Source organism: Siniperca chuatsi, linkage group LG9 (genome assembly GCF_020085105.1).
Source record: "Siniperca chuatsi isolate FFG_IHB_CAS linkage group LG9, ASM2008510v1, whole genome shotgun sequence".
In the NCBI taxonomy this organism is placed as follows: domain Eukaryota; kingdom Metazoa; phylum Chordata; class Actinopteri; order Centrarchiformes; family Sinipercidae; genus Siniperca; species Siniperca chuatsi.
The window spans coordinates 14,814,719-14,842,580 of NC_058050.1; the positions used below are offsets into that span (position 1 = coordinate 14,814,719).

General features: G+C 38.7%; 1 protein-coding gene and 1 pseudogene across 1 annotated transcript in view; one reads left to right on the forward strand and one right to left on the reverse strand.

The window, feature by feature from the left end:
- Positions 1-4,132: 4,132 nt before the first annotated feature.
- Positions 4,133-8,016, reverse strand: LOC122881477 (annotated as a pseudogene).
- Positions 8,017-17,917: 9,901 nt separating this feature from the next.
- The window catches only part of LOC122881320 (G patch domain-containing protein 8), a 60,002-nt gene continuing 50,057 nt past the window's right edge, over positions 17,918-27,862 (forward strand). The window contains exon 1 of the mRNA XM_044207353.1: positions 17,918-17,936. The gene's annotated coding sequence lies outside the window, so the exon portion shown is untranslated. The remainder of the gene's footprint in view (positions 17,937-27,862) is intronic.

Below are 27,862 nucleotides of genomic sequence, written 5' to 3' on the forward strand. Positions count from 1 at the left end.
CTGTTGCACACAGCATCCTGACACAGACTTAAAGGTAAGATCACGACATGATATCCAATGCAAAATAGAGTAAATTAAGGTGACTATATTGTATCAGGCAAAGGCAAACAGTAAATTGATTTGAAGCCCTGGTAGTTAATATAAGTGTTAATAGCAACACAACAGCATTTAAATTATTGGATTTAAACTGAACATTTTCTTTGGTTGACTGTTTATTTGTCTTGATGGTGTTTTTGCTTCTCTTGGAGATGCTGACAGCATGTGCTGCAAGTCCTTGAGGTAAAAAAATCTATATTGTTTATTCAACAGAAGACAAAAGGGAATTTCACAATAAAGTCACATGCACATGTACACAGTTTTTTACCATCTGCAAAATTATCTTTTCCTAAATTAATAGGATGAAACAATTATATAACTGCAACTAGGAAATATCAGAACCGATGTGATTTGGGAAGTTCAATGACTGGATCTTAGGAGCAGTGGCTTGTGACTGCTGCATATTCTTCCTCATTTTGTGGCTTTTTCATTCTACATTTTATGACTCCACTTCATTTTAGTACTTTCTCCTAAGCATTGTTTATATATCAAAATGGTCTCATTCAGGAAATGCTCAGTATTACTTGAACCAAAAACCTTAATAACTTCTGTAGCTGAACAACTGCCGTACTAAGCGAAGCTCAACAATAAAGACAACAATTGTGAACTCTTTGAGAGTCCTGTATATTACTGAAAATGTTTAAACATTATTCAGCGTTGCTCTGAAGGATGCCATTATCTCAGTTAGAAAGTTTGAAGATACCCTTTCACTGATCGTATACACATGACTTAGAGGTTTGCACTGATCTTTTTGATTGCATGTGGGCTCTTTGTGGAGTTGTTCTGTTTTCTCAGTGCATGCTGCTGTGAATTTCTTGAGTCAATGCTTCAAAAACATTTGGTAATCAGACTTTTTTTCCCTGAATTTTTGGTCATAATGTAACTTAGAACTTGTAACGATAGAAGCACAAAACTCACATTGTTCTTTCATCAAACCATCACACTCAGCAGCATGTTACAGCAACTAGGAGTTACGTACCAAGTCTGCAGGTTTGTAAAGATAAACTGGGTAGTGCCCTATCGGTCACTGAGATGTGTGGTGGACTGATTCGTTAGCGATGACCAAGTGAGACAACCAGTCTTTTTGATCAGGTTTTCTTCTCTGTAGGAATTATAACATTTGCTCAAACTATATGGCACTGGTGATGCTGCAGGCCACTTGCAAACCTCCAGAGACGTCCACATTAAATTAGGCTGCACAATAGGAGCTGTAGCAGTCACACTACTCACCTTAAACACCTCTCTTTTGACATTCCTGCTGAATCAATGTGTTTTATGCATTATGTGCTGTGTAAGAACTCAGAAAAAGCCCCTTGTGGTATGCTGGCTGCTTCCTGATGTAATGGAGGGCAACCTTTACCTCAGCAGACTGAGAGATTGAGATTTGGGAATATTTTAAAAGTCAAATCCACCGGACAATGAGGAACACTGTCACTAGGGATGCAATTTGCCCCCTTGATGTCCTGGGCCACGGTGGATGTGCCCCACGCTGTGCTGAGTTACACAGTTATAGAGTGTGGCTTTCTGATCTGTATGGGAAAAAAAACAGTATGTTAAGATTTACCATATGGGTAAAGACTTTTATTCAATCTATTTCGGCAACAAGACTCAATTTTTCTTTGAACCTTGAGTGCTCATAATTCAGAGTTCACAGAAGGCAGAAAATTTGAATTCAAAAATCCATTTAACAATAAATCAAATATATTTTAGGAAACAGTCTTTCTTCAGGGTAAAAACCTAAAACCTTAAGTGAAACTTCCTTTCAAAACAGTGTATGTAGATTTGATAACTTCACTAGTAAACACTTAGCAAGGCACTTTTTTATGGATGTAGAATGTCTGCACAGCCTTGGATTTCTCAGAACGAAACCATTATTGAGGACAAGACAAAACATCAAGACAAAACAAAATCTCTTGAGTTTCTATTGAGATGTTATTAGCTTTTCTTGACAGAAAAAGTAGTATTTATACAATGCTGTATAGTAATCAATGTTCAACTTGTGAACTTATATCTAAAACCTGCATAAGAGAGACAATATATAATTTCATATAATTAGGCACAGAAGAGAAGAAGTTTTAATTTTTACAAAAATAAACTTTACAGCACTTAGACAAGTAATGTCAAGTAATTTGGTGTCAAGATCACAAAGCAAATTATGCAAAAAAACTCCAAACTTTGGCATAGCAATGTACAGTATGTGATTTGAGACAACCATTCAGACAAGTATCAGTGTTATTATATACCTTTCATTCAACATCCAAGTGTACATTTCATAGATGAATCCTGGGTGAACTCTTCATTAAATGCGGGCAATGATCTGTGTTTTTACCCACAATTTCAGCTGTTTATTTATGCTCATATAGAAGTGAGTCTTCATGGCTGAACACATATAATCTTATTATGGGTTTCAGGGTAGCCTGGGTGTGTGAAATTAAACACTAGAGGAAATGATGAATTAAAGATAACTTGTTTCACAGCTTTTCTGTATGTTGCTACAGCTTATGTATTTCCCAGGGCAGTATTGGAATACTCTATCTCATTTATACATCAGCACACACACACACGCAGCCCAACGCACCCCAACAGCAGGAAATTGGCTAAAATCAACAGCAGTTCTTTGGTAATAGGAGAATAATACAATGTGAGAGGGTGTAAGGGATTGCAGATTGTGTGTGCAGATAATACTGTTAGATGCTAGATAACAGGATGTCTCTGACTAAATGTTCGGCTTGGGGCGTAAAAGACGCTGCATATTTTTCTTGTAGCACCAGTCTCTGACATGGCGACAGCTGCTCCATCCTCCTCTCTTCCCTCCTCTGCATCTCGATCATCTGATTAGTATTGTACATACTAACATATCTGTCCCACACCTGCCATTCTGCACCTGTCCACCAGCAGTCACTATTGACTTTCCCACCTCTGCTCATCACCTGATCAAGTCACCTGCCCACCAGCTGCTCTTTATCTGCATTGAGGGCAGCTCATAGTGCCAAACTGTCTATGTTGCCTTCGTTATACAGCCTACATTCTGTTCTGCCTCCTTGTTTAACCTTTGAAGTTGTTGCTGACTGTGACCCTGTTTGATCTAGTAAAGACTGTTTTTATCACACTTGTTCTGCCTCCTGAGTCTGCTTTTAGCTAACAAATCTGTGATCCAATGTCACACTCTGGCACTTGTATGCACACATCTGTGTGTGTTGACTCTGCATGTGGTAATATAATTATCTTAACCTTACTCTCCTTTACATTGTGTATGTGCATATGTATGCGTAGAGTAAGTGTGTGAGTGTGCACGTTTGCGTGCCCTTGAGAGGTAGGCAGGTTTGGGTAGCTAGGTATTTGTGTTACAAAAGAGGAAGATCAATAACATCCTGAAAAGAGAGCAACCTCAGGGATACAATCGTACCACTTGAAGGGAGAGGAGAGAGGAAAGAGGAAACTATTGCCTATGTTTATCAAAACAATGCATTTCAGCAGGGGATATCAATCTATTTTTCACCACTTTCTGTGAAAAAGATACAGCACAAACATGAAATCAGTTTTTTTTTTTTTCAAAGCTCAAAGGAAATAGACATTAAAAACATTTATATCCATGGAGACCTGTCCATTTGGCTGAAATAAACTATACTTTTTTGTTTTGTTTGGCTATTGCACAATTGAGAGTAGGCAGTGTTGACTGATTAAAGGACACAATCACACACCAACTGAGCATGGACAAAATTATCTCTGGATATGTTTTTTTCTGAGGCATTACTCATTTTACATAACTAATGAGTTGTTCCAAACAGTAGACATTTTAGAAAATTAAGAGCTCACCATTTTGTAAAAAAAAATTTTGCAACAAAACATGGAATATTGTAAATCCCTTTGCCGAATTTAAGTCTATCTACAAATTTCAAATATTTCTCACTTTAGGATCATTGGTATTTTTACAGTGTATAGTCATGTACAGTTTTAATTTTTTTTCCCCCCTCAAAATAATGAGTGAATGAAACCCTCAATAATCAGCAACCCTGATGACTTCAGAGTTCAGAGTTCACAGGTTGGTGGACTTACTCAAACAAATCTCTTCCCTTGGGTGGATCCTCTCCCAGCCTTGTCGAATGCGGGTTAGGGTTTGGTCCACGCAGGGGTGGAGGAGCAGTATCTTGAGCACCAGCACCAAAGAAGGCACAATCAGACAGAACATGTAGCATGGAGGAGTGTACCGTTTGTAGGCAGAGGGACGAAGAAATTTGTTTCAGTCGTAAATGTAGCCATGCACCGTGCATATGCACAGGTTCAAGTGGCCCAGCTTTGACTGAGAAAGAAAATCACATAAAATACCGATACCACACTCATGTCTGTATGCTAAATATGTCACTGGAGCCAGCAGCCGGTTAGCTTAGCTTACCATAAAAGAAACAGGTGTAAGCAGCTAGTCCATCTCTGTCCAAAGGTAACAAAATCTGCCTACCAACACCTCTTAAACTCACCAATTAACAAGTTATATCACAGAGGATTACCGTTCCAGGGCAAGAAATAGTAGTATATACATATAGTACATACTGTAACCCCCTATAAAACCACAATGTGTCTAACATCAGAATCAGAAATACTTTATTGATACCCGAGGGGAAACTCTTTCGTTGCAGCTGCTCACTATCACGTCAATGTACACTTGAGAATAGAAGGAATAAAAGTACAAAGCAAATCAAAATATAATACGCTATAATACAGGTAAGATAAATTAAGTACAAAGTGGATATACATAAGTATAAAAGCTAAAGTAAGTGTAAGTACCAAGTGGATTTGGAGGTTGATAAGTATGTATGGTACAATACAATGTAATAATATAAGTAATAAGTAATAGTGCATGTACTGTCAAGTTAAGTGTAGCTTATTAAGATGATTATTAGACGGTGGATATTGCACAGCAGTAATAGAAGTATGAATAAATATCGATAGGGAATTTTAAACTGAAAACAGAGTAAATTGCACAGGAGTATTAACACAGAATATTGCACAATTATTTCAAGTATTGTAGTGATGTTAATGATCCAATGTCCAGTTTAGTGACTTAGGGTCATACAGACTAACACTTAGAGGGAGGAGTTAAAGAGTTTGATGGCCACAGGAAGGAATGACTTCCTGTGGCGCTCTGTGGTGCATTTTGGTGGGATGAGTCTTTCGCTGAAGGTACTCCTTTGTTTGACCAGCACGTCATGGAGTGGTTGGGAGACACTGTCCAAGATGGCATGTAGTTAGGCCAGCATCCTCCGCTCTGACACCACCGACAGAGAGTCGAGCTCCACCCCCACAATGTCACTGGCCTTACAGATCAGTTTGTTGAGCCTGTTAGCGTCCGCTACCCTAAACTTGCTGCCTCAGCATGCAACAGCATACAGGATAGCACTGGCCACCATAGACTCATAAAACATCTTCAGCATTGTCCAGCAGATGTTGAAGGACCTCAGCCTCCTCAGAAAATAGAGGCAGCTCTGGCCCTTCCTGTAAAGAGCTTGAGTGTTCTTAGCCCAGTCCATTTTATTGTCCATGTGTACTCCCAGGTACTTGTAATGTCCACACTCACCCCCTGGATAGAAACCGGGGTCACCTAACATGTTAGTTAATGAGCTTTAGAGGTGCTAGTAGGCGAATTTTGTTACCTACAGACAGAGCCAGTCAGTCTTTATGCTAAGCTAAGCTAACCGGTTCCTTGTGGTAGCTTTATATTTAGTGTACAAACTTGATAGTCTTCTCATCTAACTCTCGGCAAGAAAGCAATTAACCCTCTCCCCAAAATGTTACACATATATGATTTACTGACATATACAGACATACAAATAACTTCTACTATACTGCATGATAAAAATCTGGCGCGCTGTAAAAGACTGTTGGTAACTGAAGCCCCTGTAGCTGGCATGCTCATTTACATGCTATTTTACTGAATATAATTCAATTCAGCTATTTCTTTCTTTTTTTTTTTGAAAAAGGCTGTCTGCTACTGACTTTAGAAATGGAAACCTGAAACCTGAAGTTAACTTTTCTGTGGTATTTTTCTGATAGATTTAAAGATGAATGTCTGACTATTTCCTGTGCTTGTCCTAAAGTGTTACAATAAGCTAAAAATACAAATAGTCTCACAGCGGTTCTGGAATAATTGGTTTTGTAGCACCAGTGGCCTTTGAGGCTTGGTTATTGTTAATTACTTGGATAATGTGCTTTCATTTACATTTTTAGCATTTGCTGCTAATGTTCTCATCCACAGTGACTTACAACAACAGCACAATAAGGAAACATTCATAATAATGTAGTGCAGTAATGAACTGTGCCCCATAATGATAATCAAGGATCTTATTTAACCAATTTAGAAAAGCAAATCCTTCTGTGAGCATTAACATGTATAATCAAAAAAATTACATTCCTCTGTTGACAACCCTGATCACAACTGCAAACAGTTTATGTAAATGTGTACCTTTTATTTTATGTTTTTCACAACTCTTCTCGTCAGATCATAAGGATTATCTTGACCTAGACCTCTATCTCTGAGCCTCATTCCCTATCTGAGGTCTACCTATGGACCTGACCTTTACGCAAATGGACCTGTGACCTGTATTAACAATCTTCTCCCTGAGGATTATACCAGGTATCATAATTCTATTTAATGAATAACTTAACATTTAAAATCCTGGGCTAGAGTCAGCCAGGCTTTCACTCTGTGTGCCTCTGTTAGGCAGTTAGTTAACTAGGCTCCGGGGAAATGAGTGCCAGTGACATATTGCTTTTACAACACTTTAAGAACTGATGAAAACTTGGACACTCCACATATAAGTTATCACAAAGGCCCTAAAAGACATTTTTTATGGATAGTAAGCACATGACTGATAACATCCATAGGCCTGAAGATGAATACGAGCACACACACACACCCACAGTAACACATGCACATAAAGGACTGTACATTTCCAACTGTGCTCTGACCTGAATGAAGCTGAACTCTCTCCAGCTGAGAGTGCCTCCCACAGAGGGCAGGGATGTTAGTCCTAGCAGGAAAGAAGCCCAGGATTCCCAGCACATAGAATGAGTCTGTGCCCCATGCCTCTGTATTATCAAAGTAAAACAGAGAGACAGTACTGTAAGTATGGTGATTGGCTTTATGTCATGTTCCTTTATGTACAGGACTGTAAAAACACTGAAAGGTTTGAACCAGCCTGCTGCACCTCATCCACAAGCGAGATGAGTTTTTGTCTGACAGCATAGCGAATAGGAATGATGAATGCATAGATGGCATGGAGAAAAGCTAAGCCCAGTGCTACCAGACCCATCTGCTTAGTGCACAGCATCTAGTGGTCCAGCCAATCAGGGAAGCGCCTGGAATGTGCAAAAGTGAGCTAGGCACTTGACACTCCACACTACATAGTAGAGAACATTTTTGCCCTGGTCTGATGATTGACCTGTACTTTGGCCCTCGGTAAAGCTGAAGGAAGGCAGCTATAACACCAGGCAGGTAACACAGAGACAACATGATGAGAGACACAATTGGAAACAATGGATGAATGATGGAGGATAAACACAAAACACATCGTTCAAATCATCTATAGGACACTAAACCAAAAGGGTGCAAATCTTTATCTTGTTGGCCAGAGATATCGTGATTCTGAAGGAGATGTATTTCCCCTGTTCAACATATGCCGAGATGACATCTCTAACGAGCAGGTAGAAGAAGGCGATGGCCACATATAGCAGCAGCCTCCACAGCTGCAGGGGGAAGTCCTCTGGCTCTCTGGCTGCTGACAGAGTCCCTCTATCCAGAACAGTGAGGCCCAGCTTGGTGGCTATCTCTGCTACTGCCTGCTTTGCTTCTGCACTGTTCCCACACAGGTACACCTGGAGTATGGAGGTGTGGGTTATTTTTAGAATGGACTGCCGTATAGTCATGAGGTGTTTAAAGAATAAGGCTGGTGAGGTGACGTTCTATTTTTTTGTTATTATCAACAACTACCATGGCATCTTTCATTACTTTCCAAATTCTTTGCATTGTCTGTGCCAGTCAGCCCTAAGCCCATTAGCTCCTGCTGAAAACATAAATCTTATATAAAACTGGTCACAAATATAAACTTAAATTTAAAAAAAAAAAGGCTAAATAATTTCCTTAAAAAGCTGGGCACTGTAGTCTTTAGCAAACATTTTCGAGTTAGAGTAAACAGTGTATTTGTTCTGAACTATTTTCAGCCATGGATTTGATGCGCTAGTGAGCATTTACAGCAGCAGAATGGAGTATGTGGGACTGGCTCAAAATAAACTACAGTGCCCATGTTCATCACAATGAAGGAAAATGTCACTCAGTGCAACAAGCGTAGCTCACTGATGTTTTTAATAGTTATTTGACAAAAATGGAGGTCTATGGCGCAGAAGAATAAGCTATCTCAGTGACGATACTTGTTATTGGGATGAGCTCATTGTAGGTTCTGTTTTTTTCATGGGATTTGTTGACAAGAAGGAAAATAGAGAATATTTTGCCAGAATTCTCTTTAATATTAGTAGTAACCAGTACCGTAATTAATCATTAGTAATACAGGTCCTAATAATGTATCATGTAGGCGATTGCTTTTTCAGTTTTAGTTACCTGGGAAGCACTGTTTTCAAAAAATCTGAAAAGTTATAATATTAATTTCTTAATATTTTTTTTTATCTGCAGTTATATAGTCTATTAGTCAGTAATTTCAAAAGCCAAGTGCACCTTTTTTTCAGAATGCCTCAGAATAACATTAAAAACAGAAATATTTTCCTGCAGCTACATTCTGATCAGGTTTTGTTTTTCAGTTGCTAATAATTACTCTAAGATTATTATTAGGTGACTCACCAACCCTGTTTGGAATATGTAGCGCACGACTGCACCATATAAACCTACAGTGTCTGTTTACACAATTAACCTTGTTTTGTTGATCTCCAGAGAGCTGTTTCAGTCATTTTGAGATGAAGCCCCTGGAAGTGTAGGACTACGTAAAGACAAATGCAAGGTTAATACCACACTCACAGCTCTGTGATAAGATGATTAAGTTGTTTGTAAAGGGGGAAAAAAACTAAATCATACAAAGGGACAGAGACAGAGAGAGACAGAGAGCGTTAGAGAGAGAGAGCAGTTTGACAGGCATATAGTGGAGTCAGTAGGATTGAGCAGTTTTCCCCCAGGTGTGTGTATAAGTGGACCGGGCAGCCAGCCATGTCTCCCTACATTACTGCACCAGTAACAGCAGGGGACGGCCGACAGACTAAATCTCCATCTGAATGTAAATGTGACAGAGCCACAGCCCCACTGTGGATCTAATCAAATTGCTGGCCGGGGAATAGCACACACTGACAAGCATATGCATGTGGATATATACTGTACCCACATGCACTGATAAAGACACACACATTCCAACACACTACCCCTGTTCTCTCACAGCTACCTGTTTTCAAAGAAAATAGAGCACTGCAGTGGTATCGCTGTGTATGCGTGAGAGTGTGTTTGTGTCGGTGTGTGTATGTATGGGGGGGTTGTTTGTGTTGAAGAGGATTCGAGGCAGATTCAGGTTTGGTCTCAAGAGGTTCCAACATGTTTGTGTTTCTCTTTGTAGCTGTGAAACTGAAGCTGCAATAAACACTGGTCTTTCTACTTTGCAACATCATAAAGTGTGTTTGTTTGTTTGTTTGAGTGTTTATACAAGCACTATCCACATTTTCTCTTGCTTCGTTATGGAAAGACAGCAAAATCAATCATCTGCAGCAACACAAATGAAATCAATTCCTTTCCTAAATTTTGCATGGTGTATAGTAAGGCATTCATCACCTATTATTAACATATCTGAGAGCCACTTATCCCATTATATTCCAGGAAATGATGAAAGCCATTATTGTTTCCTGGTTTGAAGTCAAACACGTCTCATCATGATTAGCTCAAGTTGGTAATCTCCCCTTCTGTTACTGCTCTGTCTTTGTATCTTTACTTTAGTCAACCAAAGCCTTCCTTAAGGCTCGGAAGCTTCCTGGCTCTGTTTCGCCTTGATCCCACTGACATCTTTTAACAGATTTCTTACTTCCACTCCTCTCTCACCTATTTTCCTGCCAAAAGTCCATTCTGCAGGGCCCAGGCAGACAGCATGTTAAGGCCTTTCATCACAGTAGCTCCAGGGACTATTCTGAAGAACACACAGCAAGGACTTTTAGTTGCTATTGTTTCTGTCTACAAATACACAGACGGGGAAGGAAGGGTCTCAAAATGGTGAGAATCAATGTTTCCACTTCAACTGAATAGACACACAGCAGGCCGTTCTGCTAAGGGAGCTGCGACCCTGCTATTTTTTTTTCATTTCTTTTGGATTCAGTTGAGAGTTTTGATGTCTCATGCTAAGTGGTGTTCAGGAGCACTTTCCCAAAAAAACATCCAGCATTCAAAAAAAGTGGCCCCTACTGTTCCAAAATGATTTCTGATATTAAACCAAGAGTCGTCTGGAGAAAAGTTAGCTCCCTTTTTCTGAGATCATCACAAAAATAAAACATTACATCTATGAGGATGGAAGCGTTTACATGTACAGTATATTGAATATCTATATGTATATGAATGAGACAACCTTCATTTCTTCTCCACGCTTTCACAGGAGTTTGTTACTTCTGGGTATATGTCTTTCTTCAGGTTGTTACTGAGGTCCACTAGCACCTTGTAATCAACCCATCAGCATTGACAGAGAAGAGGAAACAAAAGAAAAAAGTAGTTAAATCTATTCAATTAACTCTTATCTTATCTCAGACATATTAATTAGAATAAAGGGAGAATGTTGAACAATTCAGAAATTGTGATGAAGGTGTGAACAGAACTGAGCTGATTACACTCCTTTTAATAGTAACCTGAAAAAAATGCTGATTATGCAGTGTCAAGGGTAATGCTTTATAAACGAAGGCGTTACTGTAATCACATTACTTTTTTTATGTAACAGAATAAAGTGTAGTCCATATTGTTCCAGTGTCAGTAATTACAATTATTGTACAGTAATTTCTAATTTGAGTCTGATTCTAATCTGATATTCATTTTCTAAAACTATTATTTTATATTTTTATGTTGTTTTATTTTTCCAGTTCAAATCTGCCTTATCTGCATTATTTGTTTATTTCACTGTTTTATCTTAGTTTGTTATTGAGGTGTATTTTATTCTATTTAATTTGGCTACTTTTAATTTCCTGATTTTATTTTTTGTTGTGCTGAAATGTTTTAATCTTGATTTTCCCATGTAAAGCACCACTTTGTCTCGAAATTGGCGGTATAAATGAAGTTGGTTTTTTTTCATTGTAAGTGTTGATTCTTTGTCTTTAACCTCTTCATTCTGCTTTCAACATATATCAGGTATCCAAATTACAAGTGAACACAGTAGTACAACCATTTGAAGCAAAAACAGTGTAAAGCTACAGGAAAATATGTCCATTAATTTTATAATGAGCAAAGAGCAATGTGTAATTCATAACTTTTTTAACAGCAATGGCGCTAACACTGGCTATGTAAAGATTCTAATGTCATACTGTAAGTTACAACACAGTACACAAAATCAAGAACAGTTACTGAGGAATAGCATATTTAAAGAATAATATAATTTTTAGAATAATTCATATATACCAAGTTTGAATAACTCTGAGTCATGGATTATATTGTGGCTAATGATAAATTACTTGAGAACTGTTAGAAACAACGTTAGTTCCTACCCGTGAATCTGCATACTGATCACTTACTCCAGTGGTTCCCAACCTGGGGTGGGATGACAAGATAACCTTGAGGGGTCTTGAGATGATATAAAGACAAAGTCTTGTGAAAAGCTGATTACTTGAACCTCTTCAGGCCTCTAAAAGTTATTCAAATGAAACAATCTGAGAGAAAATTAGCATTCTTTGGTCAAACTACTCAAACGTCAATGACATATGCAACATCGGATGAGGGGTTGCAAATAGACAACCCCTTCTTTTAAGGCTCATGATATGAAACCATATCATGAGCAACCACTAAGGAACCACTAACTTGATACTGATGTTAGCATGTAACCAAAAATGCATTAATTGCTTCTTTATTATACTGTGTACATATTAGTTAAGAAGTCATCATCATCATCATCATCATCATCATCAGCCATGATTACATTTATTTAAACTGTGTAACTAGTTTAAACAAGGAGTAACAAATACTAAGTGATGTGTACATAATAATGAAGTACTGGTTAAGTATTGTTTACATGCCACTTATCACATAATTAAGAGTTTATTGGGAGCAACATGTTGATTATCAATATCTAGATTCACAGATGTGGAGGAACTAAACAATATATTCTAGTTTAGTACGCTATCTAGCAGCATGTTTTCAACTTATAATATATTCCTTGATTCAGCATCAGGAACTACATTTTTAATTAGCTATTTCTAATTAGCTGTTACTTCCTGATTTGTTCCTTAGTAACTACTCTTGGGAATTTCTAGGGATTTTTTGTACCTTATTGTTACATATTCTAACATCAAACATTAATTCACCTTTCCTTTAAGATGAGGTGTCATTGTCTCCAGGAATCCATAGTGTTCTCTGTAAACACAAATAAAGATCTGGCTGAATGGGCTGCTGCTGTGTGGCTCATCACCTGTATAAAACACACATTCAAGACTCTTGAACATGTTTGAGCTGCATACACACGCCTTTTTGTACATTTTGATAAACTCCAAGTTATGCCATGTGTTGTACCTAAGCTCCCTGAGGCAAGGGGCCACAGCTGTGAGGTCTGCGGCTGCCGTACACCACCCTGTAGCCAGACTGGAGCAGACGCCCAGAGAGCACCCTAAGTCCCCCGTCCCAAAGATACACAGGGGCAGCTGCTTTGCCCAGGGGATTCAGTGACGCACTCTCTGGCTTCATCTCCTCCAACATGCCACTCGGCACTGTCATGTTCACAATCACACACTGAGTTTGGATGGTCAGAGTTCCCTGCTGTGTAGTTATATTGCTGTGGAATCTGACCTGCACATTGCCTCTCCCTTTTGTCTTTGAGTGTGCACAACAACGTGTGATTTTTAACCTGTTTTTGCCTGCTGTAAGAGTAAGTGTGTTTGTGTTATTATTGCTTGTGCTTTCCAAGATTGAATGATACACCAGGACTTTGAACTGTAAATCACATTTATGGGGAACCATCTGTGCTCTGCGGACATGACATTAACCTCAGATTCACATTTTTTACCGCTTCTTAGAAGCACAGACTGCTTTAAAGGCGATATCTTGTTCAGCTAGAATTTGACTTTCACATTTCACAGAAAAAAAATCTTATTCTGCTGCTTTCCAGGGCTGCCTTATTCTATTTCTTCTGTTTCCACACTAGACATGGTGCCATGTGGGAGATCCTGCCCCACAGATTCATTATCATTTCAAAACCCACTGTTCCAACCAAATGACTGGGAAGAGAATTTGTGCAAATTTAGTGTTCATGTCCCCATGGCTAAAACAGCTGCAAAGTTGTGACACGAACAGACTCAACAGAGCAGAAATGAAGCTTTGCACATATGTAAGTGTTTTGTGTGTGGCTGTTTTACTTTGTATGAATGCATGGGTGTATGTGTGTGTGCCCATGCGTGTTTGTGAGTGTGTGTGTGTGGGTCCTAAAATGGGTCAGGATGATCAGAGCTGAACAGAGTGTCAGCTGTGATCCTCAGTACCTAGGGAGGCAGCTCTGCAGACAGGGTGACTACCTGGCTGTAGAAATGACACATAGCATAACATCAGCTGACTATTTGCACAAAAATACGCTCCTCACCATAAAAGCAGCCTCATTGAAATCACAATGTGCACATACATAGCCAGCGATATTTATGGCAGACAAGCAGTGCATTACCTCAGGAGCTTTTACAGTCAAGTCCATAACTAAAGCATTAATGTCTACCTGGGGGGATATCGCAGCAAAATGAGAAATCATTTTATGCCTAACCTTTAAGGCATCCATTCACTTGTAGCGCTGTTAGAATAGACCTGATAGCAGATCCACTCCGATGACTCATTTACTAGCTCTGCCTCCGGGACATCTCTCTTTTCTTCTCCTCTTCCTTCTCTCTCTCTCTCTCTTCACATCGTTACTCTCCATACAGTGTCTGCCTTTCTTTCTTTTGCTGTCTATACTCTCTCACTCTGTCCCTAGTGCACTCCCACCTCTCTTTTCCAATCTTTCTCTAAATTAAGTAGAGACCATCTTGGGATGGGATCACACCAGCTGCGACACCAAATCGATGTTTGGTACAATCAAACAAATGATATGAGAGAAGTGAGTTTGGTGAAACATGTGCCAGATTTACACAATATACAAGGAATGTACAACATTAAACATGGTTGGTCGTGGGGGGTAATAATTAGATTAGGCCATAGTGTAGATTAGGCTATTTTGTTGCATAGGTTTAATGTGCTTTGTGCTTAAATAATGTTTTTCATTAAGGATCTAATGGTCGTTCTTAATGGATGTTTGCACAAAATACTTAGTATGTGTAGAAGATGAAACTAGTTAGTTGCTGATGTTAGTTAATAAAGTTTGAATGTTATCTTCCAGCACCCTTGCTCGGACCACACCCATTTTCAACTCTGCCTTCATTTGACCTCAACTACACACATGTAAAGTTTCGTGACTGCATCTTGCACGCTTGTGTGACTATTGTGTTGACAAAATCTTGACAAAAACACCTGGCAAAGTACTCAAAACCTCTTCTGTGGTAGTTCCCGCCACAGAAGGTGTCTCCAGGACCACATTTTGCCATGATGACACACACACAGGCTCACAAGGTGAAAATAATACCAGCATCGCTGTTGCAGCTGGTAAAAACTATTGAATTCATTGAGTAAATTCAAGTGAAGCTGGCTGTAATGATGTCATCAAAGGCCATGTCATCTGTATGTCGGTTTAATAGAACAGGTTAAACTAAAACAATTCCTCTTAGCTCTCAAGGTTGTCAACATGACATGAAATGCTTTGTGTGTCAGCCACTGGGGGCAGCAAACACACCTTGAGTGGCTAATCTGCCGGAAATGCAACTGAAGAAGAGCAACTTGTGTATCGCAGCACGCCAAAACAAACTGTTGGCTGAGAGGATTCATTCCGTCACATTGTTTTAATTAAAGACGACTACAGAAGACAGTCAAAAGGTTTTCTGATATCGTCTTTTGTCCTCTGCATCACGTCCATTATGTGCATGCTTTGTGTCTTGTAATTTGGTAGTAAGGGTAGAATAGCTTCTAACTGTAGCATATTTTAGATCTGATATGGTAATGTATTTGATTTAATTAGACTTTGATCTTGTAAAATGTTCTCTAATTGTGTATTAGGATCTCCTATTTGGTTTCTAATTAGAGTATAATTTGGTATAACAGTGTCTAAGTATAGTATATTTTGGGTCTAATATGGCATTATAGGCAGTTTCTAATTACGGTGTATGGTGTCTAATTAGGGTATAACTGTTTGTTTACTGTCTAATAAAGAACATATTAATTAACATATTATTTCTAGTTTCGGTCTAATTTCATACAAAGTACGGCTTATTACTTCTTATTAATGTATCGTAAAATAAAGTGTGACCACATTTTTTTAGCCACTTCGGGACAGAACAACCAGCTGTAAAGACAACATTTACATATTATTACCTTATAAGGTTGTTATGGCGAACATGTTAGGAAATAGTGGCCTAATTACGCATTGAGCAGGTATGCAGCAACATTACCACTCATTTGAAGTTGTGTTTCTATCCCCTGACAAACGTAAGTCCAATATTCAATATTCAAAAAATTATTAAAGCAGCTTTAAGAATTAGAACTTTAACTGTAACCAATATGTCAAACCTTACATGTGGCCATAACCTAAACCAAACAAACTTTGACTGGTTGAGCTTGTTGAGGGCAGTGCACTGCCTGGGACGATGCATTGCTTGAGGGGCTAAATTCAGAGGAAAACATTTACCAGTTCTCCCCTGTTTGACAAGCTGTCCCTTATCAGCTAGTGTGTAGTCTGAAATTTGTCTCCAAATGTGGCAAGACAAACACACACACACAGACACACCTCTGATAGGTTCTTCAAGAGTTCCCACAGAAGTCCAGAGAGGATTTGAAACCATTTGAGTATTTTGTGCTTATTTGAAAACATCTTGCGACATTTAACAGTGATGCGCTCCGGGACATGGTTTACATCAAACACTTGCTGAACTGCCTTTTAGAAATGCCAGGGTGGAGTTGATCATGTGAGAAACTGAGCCCAAATGTTGTCAGTGTTGTGCGTGGTCAGCCTGCAGTGCATTACTGAAAGTACTTGCATGCAATAGTTAAACATTTATTCCGCCAAGTTTAACAGACAAAAATAAAGAAATGTCATTTGCAACTCTCTCTGACAATACTGCACTGCATGCACTGCAAGCAAGAGTGAACTGCTGTGGTGCTGAGGTTCAATTCCCGAGGGAGATTATTTGGTTTCCAGCTGTCAGAAGACACACAGAATTATATGAGGCACAGTTATTAAAGACAGTTTTGAGATACAGCATGCATGTTGTATGTAGTTCCATGCTGCTACAATGGAAAGAGAACAGCCTGCAGGATAGATGAGTTCTGAGGGATTTCTGTTATATGATGGCTACTACTGTAATGCATTAGGTATGAGGTTCAGATTGAGGTTCTGACTGAGCTCAGGTTTTGAGGTTGTTGAAAAACTAAACAGAGAGAAAGGCAGGAAGGCACAGAGAAAGATACTGTATATATAAAAGACAGAGAGAGAATAGCAGAGAGAGCGGGACACAGAGACAGAGACAGAAGGAGAGACGCAACTTAGGAAAGCAGAAATTGTGTCTCAGTAGAACAAAGATGCTTGTTATAACCAGAGTTTCCCACAAGTATTCCCAGAAACATTCTATAAATATTCCATTACTAGCTTTCCAGACAGACACGCTTGGGATGTTCATTATGAAACACTTAGAATTGGTTTAAGGAAAATCAGAAACAGTTTGGATGAAAGTGTAACCTATTTCTGCAGATGTTTGTCTTTGATGAAATTGCTGCTTTAGGGCAGATGAGATAAATGAATGGTTCATATACCTATGTATAGTATGTGCACATCCATTTCTCAATGTTCTGGGATCTGTCATTTTTGTGTGACTTTCCGTAATCACCATCTCCCCAATAGGCCTACATACTATATAGAAACATCTCCGAATCCAGAAAGCTTCATCCTCTATCTCTGCTTTAACGATGAGCATTGACTGCATGTTTGAAGTTCAGAATCTTATCTGGCAAGCCAAGCGGCAGAAATCAGAGGCGGGGAGGAGCTGCATGAAACAGCAGATTTAGAGATTTTCCTCTCTCGTCCGACACATAGTGCTGCTGAATTATATGGCCTTGCTTATTTCAGAATTCAGCCTTTTCAACAACAGAGGGGACTGTGACGCTTTGAAAATACCTCCACAAAGAAAATGCTTGCATGAGATTGTCTTATCCTCTCCTTGGAAAGCAAGCTTTGATAATCTTTTTTCCTCATCTAACTTCTTCCTTCCCCCTTCCACCCCACGCCACTCTTTGTATGATCTAAGATAGATGAAACTGAACAGAGCCATTTTGGTTGCCATGCTGTGAGAGCTGAGATTGAAATCTCTGATGTATCTGTGTCATTCTATATAATCATATCTTTGACAAACAGCTGTGGTCTGCAAATAGCATGCATCCGCACAGCTCCTCCCTTAGTGGCTGCAGGGAAATCGGCAGCCCATTATAAGGCTGAAATAGGCCTAAAGAATTTTTCGCCTCATCTCCTCAGCCTTACCTCCAGTCGAGTAAAAGAGCTGACAAGGTAGGAAAAAGCTGACACAGAAGTCTAATTCTATAAGGATGAAAACCTCATACTCATCAGAGGTGCAATTTCCCTGCTCTGTATTTTTACAGCAGGAAGGGTGAGGGAAGAAGAGAGTAGGCTAGGCAGCATGCAATTTGCACAAATTTAACGAGCAGTATGGTGATTAATGGTGATTAGGTAAATTGTTGTTATGTACATTTTCACACCAAATCTATAGTTAACAAGGGAGAAAAATTCTCCTAACAAGGGAGGATGCCATTTGTTCTCATTCCCCGTCAAACTGCCTTCTGGGATACAATGCCCAAATGAGGCTTCTTACATAGACCAATGATTGGTGAAAAATAATTACAAGCCTGCAGCAGGCCTGTTAGATCAGTAGCATGGTAACTAAGTTTAATTGAGGCCTTGTCTGTCGTGTCAGCCTAGTTGTCTATCTGTCTGTCTCTCTGTCTTGCATGTATATCTGTTTACTATGACTGTTTGAACTTTTTATATAAAGTGAAAATCCTTAAAAATTTAATGATATCAAACCCTCTTTTTGATATTATTTATTCAATAGCCATTTAATGTATTTGTATTCAGTGATTATCTCTCTGTATAGTGGTTTTCATTGTTAGTGGCAGAGTCTGCCATTCCCACGCTGTATTTAAATTGCCTTCACACACAGATTCACAGAAAATGTTGTAGCATGTAATCCCGCAATAACAGCCTCAATGTTTACTGTTCACTCTCTATGTATTAGAGATGTATTAAGATATTGCTAATGCAAACAGAACATCCTACTGCCCCTGGTTCACATTAAAAGTGTTCAAATAGGGAAGCTCGGAGTGACTTTTATTGTGAACCAGCCACAGGAAATACAATCTATTTGTCACCGCGTTTAGCGCTGACTACTAGTGTTCATCAACTATGCGTCTACAAAACAAGACAACAGTCGTTTCCATTATTCTTTGACAGCGGATCAGTTTTAAATATTGCACGAAGTAATGCAACAAGAAGAGCAGCCACAGTGAGCTGTTAGTTGTAGAGCTGCAGGTGACAGGCTACACACCTCCTGCTATTGTGAGGAAAACTACATGGGTCGTGTGCAGCATGAAATCAGCTCTTGGTTGCAATTATTCCTGACTGAATGCTTTGTTAACAAAACATGAATTTGTTTTGCTGTGCTGTAAACAGACACACCAGTTGCTCTTCTGTTGGATTTCTGACAAAGTTGCTGCTCAAGGACTTTAAAGTGTAAACAGTTTATTAACAATTAATAATGTTTTTAGTTACAACTTATTAGCACTTATAAACTTATAATTATTAGAAAATGGTACCAGGGGGGCTTCCGGTGACGTCACGGAGATGGTAAACGCTTGAAAGTTAAGCTCCGTCGGATAGTAGCAAAAATCCCGATTTATATAATCAATTCAGGTATAATCAGAGTTTGCAGAAATGAGTACGATAACAAGACACAAGAATGCTTCTAAAAATGACAATTCGAGAGAAAGAGACGAGAAAAAACGATCACCTAGCCCTACCAGACATGCTAAAGCTAGCCCGCGTGCTCCCGAACTTTCTGAAGTGATGGAAGAACTGAAATCGCTAAGAAAAGAAAATCAAGAAGGGCATAAACAAACGAAAATATCACTGACGAAATTAGAGACCTCGGTCGAGGACTTAAAAGGCCAAATAAATAGTTTGGAGAGCAGAATCGGGGAGACGGAGGAACGGATAAATGTTGCTGAGGAAACTCAAATGCGGCACTAAAGAGCGCTCCGATATCTCCTGGAACGTGAGGCGGATCTTACAGGTAGATGTGAAGACCTGCAAAACAGACTTCGTCGGAATAATCTGCGAATATATCAAGTTCCCGAGGGCTGCGAAGGGGAAAACACAGCGGAATTTGTTATGGAGCTGCTAGCCTCAGATCTACAGCTACCTCCGGACATGGATATAAAGATTGAAAGAGCACACAGGGCCCTTGCAGCCAAACCAAAAAACTCTACCGCACCTCCGAGATCGATAATTGTGAGATTCCTGGACTATGCGGTTAAGGATGCAATCTTAAGACAAGCCTGGTCACAAAAAGAAGTCGTTTACAACACAAAACGGATCTACTTTGACAATGACTATTCGCCTGGGCTGCAGAGGAAAAGAGCACAGGTGCGAGATGTAATGAAACAACTCAAGATGAAGAATGTGAGAGCGCAGTGCATCTACCCGGCACAGATAAGGATCTACCTGGAGACGGGAATAAAAACTTTCCCTACCCTGATGGATGCTGCACTACCGCTGCGGGACATAGGAATCAAAGTTCGAGTGGATGAACGGGACCGACAAGTAAGAGAAATATCGAGGGCTAGATAGTTAGTGCAAGGTCAAGGTGGACGTGAATTGAGCACAGCGTTGTCCGACGCGGATCTTCAAGCATTTTTGCAGAAGGAATGAACAGTTTAAAAAGGTGTAAGCAGTACATTTAAACTAGATATTTTTGCTTCAAATTGTGAGTAAACTCTGGTTAAATTATAGAAGAGAGTGGCACTTTGTTGAGACTCGTATGTTTAAGTAACTTTCCCCCCTCTCTTCTTCATTCTCGGGATAATAAGTGATTTGTTTCTAATTTGACGGATACTTGCTGGTATTTTGAATTTTGAGTGGAAATCACTCCTGGAGGCGGCCCTGTTTTAAAAACAGAATGGCCGCATGCACTCGGTGCATTTTTGGTACCCCAGGGAATCAGCGTCACAATTCCCTGCCCCTGTTACATCAGGATTTGGCCTGTGAGATGATGACTTGGCCAAATGGATGTGTGGGAGTCTTGTTCATGTATATAGTTCATGTTTTAGTTTCTGTATATCTTAAATATCTGCCCTTGACAGCTGTTTTATTTTATTATTTTCTAATTTTTTTTATTATTTTTTTTATACCTCTGGAACATGATGGTTACTAACATATACAACATCAAACAATGGACAATTTAATCTGTGTCAGTTATAATGTAAAAGGTCTGAGCAGCCCAATTAAAAGAAAGAAAATATTTAGTCAGCTTAAAAAAATGCAATGCTCCATTGCATTGCTTCAAGAGACCCACCTGTCTGATGGGGAACATTTAAAGCTGAGAAGGGAATGGGTGGACCAAGTTGTCAGTGCCTCATACAACAAGGGGAAGAGGAGAGGTGTTGCAGTCATGTTTGCCAAGTCAGTCTTTTTTAATGTGGAGCAAGTATACAAGGATAAAGAGGGGAGATATATCATGGTAGTTGGTACAATTTCAGGCAAAAAAATTACGATTCTTAATCTTTATGCACCTAACGAAGACTATCCACAATTTTTTAAGAATGTTTTCTCTCTGTTGGCACAGAAGGGCGAAGGAATGTATCTAATTGGTGGGGACTTTAACTGTGTATTAGATAGACATGTGGATAGGTTACCAGCAGATAGGGGACCACAGTCAGAAAAAGTAAAAGCTCTATTAGGAATAATGAGAGAATTAGGTTTAACAGATATCTGGCGTCACTTGCATCCGAAAAAGAAGGATTTTACTTTTATGTCACATGTACATGGCAGCTACTCTAGAATAGACCTCTTTTGTACTTCTAGAGCAGATCTACACAATATTACAGAATGTCATATAGATCCCATAACCATATCCGATCATGCTCCAGTTAGATTAAAACTTCAGTTAGATCAAGGTAAACAGTTTAAATACTGGAGATTAAATGTATCAATGATAAACGACTGCAAAGCCAAGGAAGAAATAAGACAACAATTGATTGAATACTTTGATATTAATGACAATGGACTGGTTACTCCATCTATTTTGTGGGAGGGAGCCAAAGCAGTGATGAGAGGTAAAATAATAGAAATAACATCCAGGAATAAAAAACTGAGATTAGCCAAACAAAACGAGATAGAGGATGTAATCAGAAAACTAGAATTTGAACATAAACAAACAGGTAAAATCGAATGTTTAAAACAGGAAAGAAAGAAATTGGATGATCTGCTCACATATAAAGCAGAAGGGGCACTCAGATTTGTGAGTAGAAAATATTATGAGATGAGTAATAAAGCAAGCAGGCTCCTAGCCTTCCAATTACGTAAGGCTCAAGCAAGCAGGGTAGTTCCAAAAATTAAACACCCAGATACGTTAATAATGCTAACACAACCAAACGATATAGTTCATGCATTTGAAGATTATTATAAAAAATTATATGAAGGCCAGAAATTAATAAATAAGGAAGAAAAAGTTAAAAGCTTTCTGCGATCAATTGAATTAAATAAATTAACAGAAGAAGACGCAAAGGAAATGATATCCCCTATCACAGAGGAGGAAATAAGAGAGATTATTACAAAATTAAAAAATAACAAATCACCTGGCGTGGATGGATTCCCCGGGGAATTTTATAAGACATTTGTAAATGAATTGGCTCCTAACTTAAGTAAGGTGTTTAACCATGTATTACAAAATGAAGACCCCCCGCACTCGTGGTCTGATGCTATTATTACCGTAATTCATAAAACTGGAAAAGACCCCACACAATGTATGTCTTACAGACCAATAAGTTTGCTTTGTCAGGATATGAAAATTTTAACTTCAATACTTGCAAACAGAATTCAAAAACATATTAAAAAATTGGTTAAACCAGATCAGACTGGATTTATTAATGGACGTTATGGCATAAATAATACAAGAAAAGCTTTAAATATACAACAAATTGGAAAAGACAGTAAAACACCCTCAATGCTTCTCAGCCTAGATGCTGAGAAAGCATTTGATAGGGTGGATTGGGTGTTTCTGGAGCAGACTCTTAATTATATGGGATTTCATGATAATTTTGTTAAATGGGTAAAGACTTTTACAAAAATCCCAAGTCAAGAGTTCGAGTTAATGGTCATTGCTCAGAGTTTTTAATTTAGGCAGGGAACTCGCCAGGAGATGCGATGTCCCCAGTCTTATTTGCTCTTAGCATTGAGCCACTAGCGGAGTTAATAAGGAGCAACCCCAGAATACATGGGATAATAGATAAAGGAGGAAAAGATCACAAAATATCGCTATACGCAGATGATGTACTACTATTCATTGAAAACCCCCTCTCATCAATCCCAGCCCTTCTAGAGAGCCTTAGAGATTATGGCTCAGTTTCCGGATATAAGGTAAATTCTGAGAAATCTGAGGCAATGATGATATCAGGACATTGGCCCACACAGTTAGATAATGAGGTATCTTTTAGATGGTCTAGTCAGGGCTTCAGATACTTGGGTGTCATCCTTACACCTATGGCATCACGTTTATACCTAGCTAATTACACACGGCTTTTTGAGATGATAAAAAAGGACTTGGCAGGATGGGAAATACTACCTCTCTCCATGTTTGGTAGGATAGAAACAGTGAAAATGAACATATTACCGAGACTCCTGTTCTTATTTCAATCCCTACCAGTTTGGGTCCCGCTCTCAGCATTTAACAAACTAGAAAAAATGATTTCGAAATTTATCTGGCAAAACAAAAGACCAAGAATAAGACTTAAAATAATTATGTCAAATAAAGATGGGGGGGGTTTGAACCTTCCTAATCTTAGATACTATTATTGGGCTGCTCAGCTAAGGGCTATGACTGCTTGGCTTGGTATTGATAAAGAAGCAGAATGGGTTAATATTGAACAGAATTCACTTCCTGGAATTTCTCTGACAGTTCTGCCATTCATGGACTTGCAGGCACAGAAAAAAGTGAAAATAACAAATGTATGGATACAGCATACTGTTAAAATCTGGTCCACCATACAAAAGAAGTTTAGAGGAATAATAGCCCTATCACGTGCAATACCCATTAAAGGTAACCCAGATTTTCTTCCTTCTATATGGGATGATGTTTTTAGTAGATGGGAAGAGAATGGTTTAAAGATAGTTAATCAATTTTTTGATGGGGAGACCATAAGATCCTTTTCTCAATTATGCGATAGGTTTTTGCTGAAATCTAATGACTTCTTTAGATATTTACAACTACAACATTATATCACAAATTATAAACATTGGGACATAATCAAAAGAACTCCAATAAATGTTGAAAAATATTTTATCAATATTATTGAACATGGTCTACCTACTAAAAATCATATAGCACATATTTATAGGAAGTTAATGCAGGACCAATCTGATGACACGTTTCATATCAAAAGAAACTGGGAATTAGAGTTAAATACTGTAATAGAGGATGAGATGTGGATAAATATATGTGCTGGCTGTCATAAGGGTACAAGTAGTCAAATGTGGAAGGAATTTGATTAGAAAATGAAAATGAGATTCTTCAGAGCCCCACTGGTGGTTGCCAAATTTGACAGTACATCGCCGTTATCGCAGTGCTGGAGAGAATGTGGAATGGTGGGGGACTATGTGCATATATTCTGGGAATGTCCCAAAGTACTATTGTATTGGCAGGGGATTAAAAGGGAAATTAGTACAATTTTGGGAAGAGATATACCAATGCTCCCAGTTTTCTGTTTGCTTGATGGTTTCCCCTCAGATCAGTTTAATAAATCCCACTTATTTGTATTGCATATATTATTAATGGTAGCTAGGAAGATAATCACTGTGAATTGGATGAAGGTGCGTGAACCTACTGTGACAGAGTGGACACAAAGACTGAAACAAGTATATATATTTGAGAAAATGACTGCAGACTTGCAGGTAAAATCTGACTCTTTTCGACAGAAGTGGGCACTTATTGAAACATATTTGCTCGAAGGAAATAGTTTTAACATATACTAATACATCAATGTTTAAACCATGCAGGTAATCTACCGATATGTGGTGCATTTACCGAACTGCTGTCAGGAATCTTTTCCCCTTTTTTTTTTTTTTTTTTTTTTGCTTCTTCCCCAATGTTTATTTATTCTTTGTGTTTCATGTATTCATATTGTATGTAAAAGTTATGTAACTGTTTTGTTTTTAAAAAAAGTTCAATAAATACACAGTTAAAAAAAAAAAGAAAATGGTACCAGACATTTAGGTAAATCTGAATCCAGTGATTGTAATTGTAGCAAAGAATGATAGCTTTGCCTGGAATTGCCTTTTCTGCTATTTACCTTTGGTTTTAAGAATATATGATGCAATAAGAATATATGAAATATGCATGTGAACATCAGTTCAGACTGTGGGTTGTTTTACATGAGTAACTGTCAGTTTGGTGTTGATAATATCTATGCAGACATCTCTCTCCTTACACCCATAAAACTATGTTTTGTGGTGATTTCCAACAAACCGCAATAAAGTTAGCTTTAAAGATGGTGGAGACCTGCATTTTCTGCTTGTGGTGTGTTTATTTGTTGCCACCCCAGTTTGAATACAAACCAAACTAAGTGAGAAAACCACATGGAATTTAAATAAACCTCTTGAGACATGTTCAGTATGAAAATGAATTTGTTTAACAGTTTATCTTTCTGCTTACTGACAGTACATGTGTGTCTGTGTTTCATTGGAGAAAATATAACCATACATACTGTCAGCGCTGATAAGACACACCAGTCTTCTGGTGCATTCTGCTGTCTCATCTAGGTTTTTAATAGAGAAAGAGAATTATTCATTGTCTTCTACAGTGCACTAATCTGTTAGGTCTGTAAAACCCTACTTCTGTTTGCCATTCAGTGTGATTCTATTATGTTCTATTGTGCTGAACATTCCTGCGCTTTCATTCAACATTGTGTTTTCAAATAGCAGATGGCTTGCTAGCAGTGATAAGAAACAGACATTTAGCAGATAAATAAATAAATAAAAATGATGATTGGATGTAATATGTAATATTCATATACTGCCAAGCTGCCATAAAAGAACACAACTGTGTGTGAGATTCTTCCATTGTGAAACATTTCACCTGCAGTACACATTTTAATGGAAAATATGTCTTTAAATAATTTGTATTGAGTGTGTGCATTAGTATATAATGCTTGCCAAATTTTGAACTGAAAATCAGTTGTGATACAGTGTCTTATGGAGGGATATCTAACATTTTTTCTTAAATTACATTTGGTCTGACTTAATTAGAACTGGTCAGACTTACAAGGATACTGTGTTTGAAACAGCTGTTTGAAATAGAGCTGGTTTTCAGTGTTATAGTGTGTGTGTATGTGTGTGTGTATGTTTGTGTGTGTATGTGCATATGCATATGGATGAGGTTTTGTGTGTCACGAGGCAGCATCCTTGCTTGCAAGCTGGCTGAAAAATGCAGCGCATGCAAAACTGAAATGGCAGGTGTCGGCAAGAACAGGTGAAAATCACACACTGGATGATGCATTGTGCCACTGTGTGTGTGTGTATGATATGGAGAGAGTTAGACAGAGAGAGAGACTGTATAGGATGCAGGGAACATAATATTTGACAAAGGTTGGTATAAAACTTGCTGTACACAGTGGTTTACATTAGACTCTATTTCCTTCAAATCTATCCACTACAATGTGCAAATGACTCCGCAAAAATATTCCATTTGATAAAACTGACCCCATTTAGAAGAGCACAGATGGAAACGGAGCGGAGATGCAAATTTGCATCAGCTGCAGTTTATGCATGTGTGCATGAAGGTGTGTGTGTTAGAGAGAGACAGACAGACAGACAGAGAGTAAGGAGGAGAGACACTTTGTACAGTATGCAGAGGTTAATTGCTGTGTGACCATGCTAAGAGCAGTGAACTCTGACCTGTCAAGGGTCAGGCATGGCCTTTTCTGATTGGCTTGCAGAAGAGAAAATGTATAATTACTCTGAACACCCTTGCTGATGACCTTCATATTCAGCAGAACACATGTACAGACACAGGCACAAACACACACAGTGTTGTCAGGAACACACTCCAGTGTTTTGTACTAAATTCATTTTCTAGAGATGTTTTAAATCTGGCAAGAGATCAAAGTATAGCCCAACGTGCCAACAAACTTGAATGTGTATGAATGTTTGATACGTGAATGTGCGTGAAATTTCCTAAGAATGTTTCTCCTGGAACATGTGGTTCTCCATGAGTGTGTTTATCAATGTCTGTGTGTGTGTGTGTGTGTGTGTGTGTGTGTGTTACTGAGGACACTAATCCTTCTGGCTTTGTCCAGGTCACGTATCCTGTCAGGTAGCCTTGGAGATTCAAAGAAAAAACCAATGGAACATCTTTGTGTCAGCAGGGGAGTGTAATTAGTCTCTGACTTCCTGAGCTAAAGATTTACATTTAAGTGTCATTCGCACTCCTCTGTCTTGATGTGTGCGTGTGTGTGTCACTGCACAAATGTGTGTGTGTTATGGAGGATTCAGAACTATCAGTTGTCATTGTTTTTGGACATACTGTATACACACATGTACACACACACTGTACAAAAGCCTCAGGATGTGATTCCCCCTCTCTATGTCATGTCTGAAGCTGGCCATAAACTTACTTGACAAGTTATGACAGAAACTATGACATGATATCATATCATCATGGCTGGCAGACCCCTAACAGAGACTGCCTGACTGCACTCAATACTAAAGGAATGAGGAAATATGCATTATGCAGTGTATCGTATCACAATGTATGGTGATGTTTCATATTGAGCAGAGTTGCGTTGTGCTGCATCACATTGTATTGTATGGTAATGTTTTGTATTGTTTGTGGTAATGCACTGTGCCTTTTGGAAGATTGTTTTGTATTGTGTTGTATTTCATTGTGTCTTTCCTGAGGCCAATTTACCCGAGTGCAGCAGACATGTCCTGAGGACATGAGGACTGTCTGTAAATGTTAAGGTTAAAGAGAATATTCCTTTATGTACATGAGCATGCTTTCCCTTATAATGTGTGTTATCATGTGTGTGTGTGTGTGTGTGTGTGTGTGCGTGTGCCTCTCTCAGCGTTAATGCCATGGAGGAATGTGTGAAAGCTGTCAGAGAACATCAGGTTCCTAAAATAGACACTCCCCATGGGAAAGACAGGGG